This window comes from Argiope bruennichi, chromosome 9 (assembly GCF_947563725.1).
Source record: "Argiope bruennichi chromosome 9, qqArgBrue1.1, whole genome shotgun sequence".
Classification (NCBI taxonomy): domain Eukaryota; kingdom Metazoa; phylum Arthropoda; class Arachnida; order Araneae; family Araneidae; genus Argiope; species Argiope bruennichi.
In genome coordinates, this window is record NC_079159.1 from 2,822,089 (window position 1) to 2,827,199 (window position 5,111).

The window sequence follows — 5,111 nt, forward strand, 5'->3', positions numbered from 1 at the left end:
AAGCATGATTTTTCCAGGTTCAATTTGCATGTGAAGTGAATGGTTGACGGTCATAGAGAATGCACGTTGAACGGGGTACTGCAGCCTAAATCAAACTTCTAAATTTTGGTAAAATCTTCTCACAAAATAATCCCTTAAATTAAAATATAGAGCATATTCTACTCACATTGCGTATGTTGACCTATCAATATATTTTGCTGTTCCTGAACAATAGAATAAGCAACTTGTTCGTTTAAAAATATTTCACAGTCGTTTCAATATTTCACAATGCACACACACACACAAAAAAAAGAACATTTCATGTTATTTATAGTCGAGCTTACATTTTCAAAGATTAAATAAAATCACTACCTATTTTTTAGTTCAGGTAATAAGTTTCTCACATCCAAAGTTTTGAACAAGTCATTTGATAAACTTCTTAACTAGACGGTTTGGGATTTATGCAGGTTTTTAACCAAAAGTAAATCAATGAAAGCATTTTCTTTTTTTCCAATTTACAAAACAGTTCTGGCTTTTAAACTACTATCGGTTCGTTTTATATGTATTTTTTTCTATTTATTTCATGCAAAAATTCAGAAATATAAGCATTTTATAATATTTTTCAAACTATTCATCCCACACATTGAAACATATTTCGCATTGTGTATTTTCATGAGCAATATCTTAGGGTCGTGGTGGCCTGGTGGTAATGTCTCGGCTTCGAAACCGGAGGGTTTCTGGTTTGAGATCCAATTTCATCAAAAACCGTCGAGTAAGCGGGTCTGGTGTACGTGAAATCCGTCGGGGTCAAACGTCCTATCGCTGGTGTGGTGTAGAAGTTTGAAGAAGGGGTGTCAGCTCAAGTGTTCTCCTCGTCGTCTGCCTGCGGTTCAAAATGACTAGTTCCGTCCCAAAACAGCCCTAGTGTTGCTTTAAAAACGAGGCGCTAATATAACTAAACTAAGCAACATTTAATTTAGTGAGAAAATGAACTGCTTTTATTTGTATGCTCACTCACAAAGCAATAAATAAAAAAAATAAAAATAAAAATCACAAAGAATTCACTGAATACAAGTTTTTATTAATTTTGTCATCGGTAAGAGGTAGTTCTCTTATGATAAAAGTTTCGAAGTTATTGATAGAAAAAGCCTCAAATTTAAAAACTCATTAAATAAAAGTCTGAAGCTGACAGTGGGGAAGTAATTTTCAATATTTTTATAGAAATAACTCAAAGTAATTTGGTTGCATAACAGGTCGATGCTATCCATTTCGAGTACATGTTATAATAGCAATCTCAGGAATCTATCTCAAAACAATGTTGACCTAAAATGCATTAATCAAGTAAAAATTCCAATTATTGATATTTAATCCGTGCAATAATGATGATTTGTTTCATGATAAAATGATGTTCGTATTGATAAACTGTCTCATGCGGTTCAGAATAAAAATGAATACTTGTAGGCGTATTTTCTTTAAATTTGTCATACAAGTTTCAGAAACTTTGAATAAAATTTCTGTAGAATGCTACCCCATATTTTTTCAATTTGTATTGCTTTAGCTGAAATGTATTCATCGAATAACTTATTTCGAAAACGTTTCTTAATACTATACTTACAAAAAAGAGATTTGAAAGTAGTTAATTTTAATGTCTTAGACATGACAAATATTTAATAAATTCTTGGGTGCATTATTATCGAAATTAATATATTGCACGATATATTATTGCCGCACTTACCAAAACTGAAAACTGACAAATAATACACGAGTTGTATAAAATGTAATTTAAGCTTTTTTTGGCATCAATAAATAATTGCTAAATATTGTTATGAATTCAGGGTTCTTCCGATTTGTTAGTCGATGAAGAAACATAATCAACATGCATCAGTAACAAACGACGACTTTTATTAACACAAAGACAAGAATATGCAGGCAACAAAGGCACATTTGAGACGTACACAAGCAACGCACAGCATCATACTACAACAAACAGTAGCCCACAAGTATTAATCGGTAGTAATAACAACCACAACACATAAAGCGGCCAGTCAGAATTCAGTAGGAACAGGGAATCTAAATAGCTACACTCCACGGTCTCTCCAAACGCCTGCAATTCTCCACGGTCTCCTCGCTTTAGCTGTATTTAATTGCCGACTCACTACTACACGACTTCCTACAATAAATTCCAGGACTCGGCACACAGCTCAATTCAATTAAGGCTCGAACTCCACTCAACACCTGCGCTTCCCTGGGCTAATCCAACTAATTCGCTGCTGACTCGTTATGCCAGGGTTTCTCCACCTTTCAGTATTCGCGGCCCAGTTTTCAATCATAATTTTCATCGCCCCCCCTCGCCTACAATAAAATGTATACAACAATAATGTATATTGAGTATTTTGGATTCTTTTTTTAAAATTATTTTTAACTAACTGCCAAAACAAGAGTAAAAGTGAGCCAACGTTGGCGAGAAACCACATTTGACATTTTGCCATGCGGGCGGTTAACAGATGAAGTGAATGAAAGCGGGGAAAATTTAAATATTATATTTGAAATGAAAGCCAAACAGGGAGATAACGTTAAAAGAATCTGAAAGTAGAAAAATTCGTTAATGAAAGTTAACTTAGACGGGGTGAGCTAAGTTTAGAAACTGTGAATACATTTTTTTCGAATAATAAAAGAAATAAAACAGAGGCATGACTAAACAAAAGAGAAAAAAATAAGAAATGTTTGTGGAAGGGGATCCACACGACCGATGCCGTCTCGAGCATGCGCAGAGCAAATATTTTCTCATATGAATACAGAAAATGTTCGATAACATAAGTTTCAATTCCAGCCAGTCTCATTCAAGTCGATCCTTTTATCGCTATCGAATCTATCGTGAATGTATATGTTATATATGTTTTCGTGTTAATTGCAATTCACCATGTTAAATATTCAAGGCAGCAGATTTATGCAGACTCATGGATAAATTTTTAAGCGGAAGTAAGCGAGCATTAGACGACAATCAAGCATCAACAAGTACACAGACGAGCGTGGTTCCGAAAATAAAATCAAGAAAATATTCTGAAGAATACTTAAATTTTAGATTTACTAGAACCGAAGAAAATGAAGAAGAAATACCCCTATGTATCAGTTGCTCAAAAATGTTGTCTGCAGACAGCATGTAACCTAATAAACTTAAACGACATTTGGAAACGCTTCATAGTGAGTACGTCAACAAACCCAGAGAATTCTTCGAATTAAAATTAAAATCTTATAAAAAGCAAAAATCATTTTTTAAAGAAACTTTGTCTGTGAATAAAAAAGCTTTAATTGCATCTTACAAAGTTTCATATAAAATAGCCAGATGTGGAAAAACCTCACACCATTGGTGGAGAGCTTATTTTGCCAGCAGCAATTGAGATTTTAGAAACTGTGTTTGGAGATAATTTTTCAAAACAATTGCAGTCCATACCTCTTTTAAATGATACTGTTGTTCGTGATACAATGATACAGCGATGATATGATACAGTGTCAGCTTTTCTCGAAGTTGCGTGACAAATTGTTTTCATTATAGCTTGATGAAGCAATAGATAGTAATAAAGATGCTCATTTAATTGCATATGTCCGATTTTGTGATAATATGTCAGTAGTAAAAGAACTACTTTTCTGCAAACCAATAGAACTCAAAACAACAGCGCTCGCATTATTTGCTATTTTAAATGATTTCATGAATGAAGCAAACATAGAATGGAAAAACTGCGCCGGAATATGCATCGATGGTGCTCGTTCAATGTCCGGAAGATTCCAAGCTATACAAGCATTTGTAAAACAAAACTCTCCTCTGTGCGTCTGGACACATTGCCTAATCCACAGAGAAGCTTTGGCTTCGAAAGAAATGAGTCCTGGTCTGAATATTGTGTTAACTAAGGTTGTAGCAGTAGTAAATTATATAAAAAGGAGACCCCTGAAATCGAGAATCTTTTCCGCACTTTGTAAAGACATGGGTTCAGTACATTCAGCTTTACTATTTTATTGCGAGGCAAGATCGTTATCACGCGGGAAATTTTTACAACATGTTTATGAATTAAGAGAAGAAATCGCCATTTTCCTAGAAGAAGAAAACAGACCGGAGGCCGAGAATTTTCGCGATGTTTTATTTGTGATGAAATTGAGCTATTTGGTCGATATATTCGAAAAATTAAATAACTTGAATCTTCTACTCCAAGGAGCAAACGAGTGATAAAGTTAATGCTTTTTGTAGAAAATTGCAATTGTGGAGCAGAAATTTAAAGCAAAAAAAAAAAAAAAAACTAACAATATTTGCAAATGTGAATGATTGTACTAAAACTTACAATTCTGAAGAAGAATATGTGAAAGTTGTTTTTGTAACCATTGAAAATCATTTAGCCATGCTGACAAAGAATTTAAAAAAATATTTTCTTGCTGACGACAAACTGACGACAAACTGACAAAATTTCGAGTGGGTTAGGGATCCACTTCATAAGACTCCCGAAGGACTCTCAATTGATGAGTAAGAAAAATTCATAGACTTCACGACAAGTGGCGAAACTAAAAGGCAATTTAGTAATAAATCACTATTTGAATTTTGGGAAGGAGTAGAGGATGATTTTTCTGCACTAAAAACAAGTGCATTTCGCATTCTATTACCATTTTCAACATCCTACCTTTGTGAAACTGGATTTTCTGCTGTGGTTTCTTTGAAGACAAAATAAAGATCTCGGCTAAATATATAAACAGAACTGAGAGTGGCTATTTCTAATATTAAGTCTTCCTTCGAAAAACTTTGCTCTGCAAGACAGGCCCAAGGAAGTCACTAATAATTATTAAATTTGTTTTTAATTTTGTATGTTTTGATTAATTAAGTTTTTATTTAATAAATTGTTTTACTTTAATAAGTTATTAAATATGTCGAAATGTATTTTGCTTTCTATGCGTATGTGTGCTTTCCTTTCGATCAGTTAATCAATTTTTTAAAATCATATTCTCTCTTGGATATTCTCGCGCCCCCCTTCTAGTGTGCTTCGGCCCCCCTAGGGGGGCGCGCCCCACAGGTTGAGAATCGCTGCGTTATGCGACTCTAAAACTCACGACGATTCTATACACGACTGACTTCAGCTTAGATTGCCGGACTT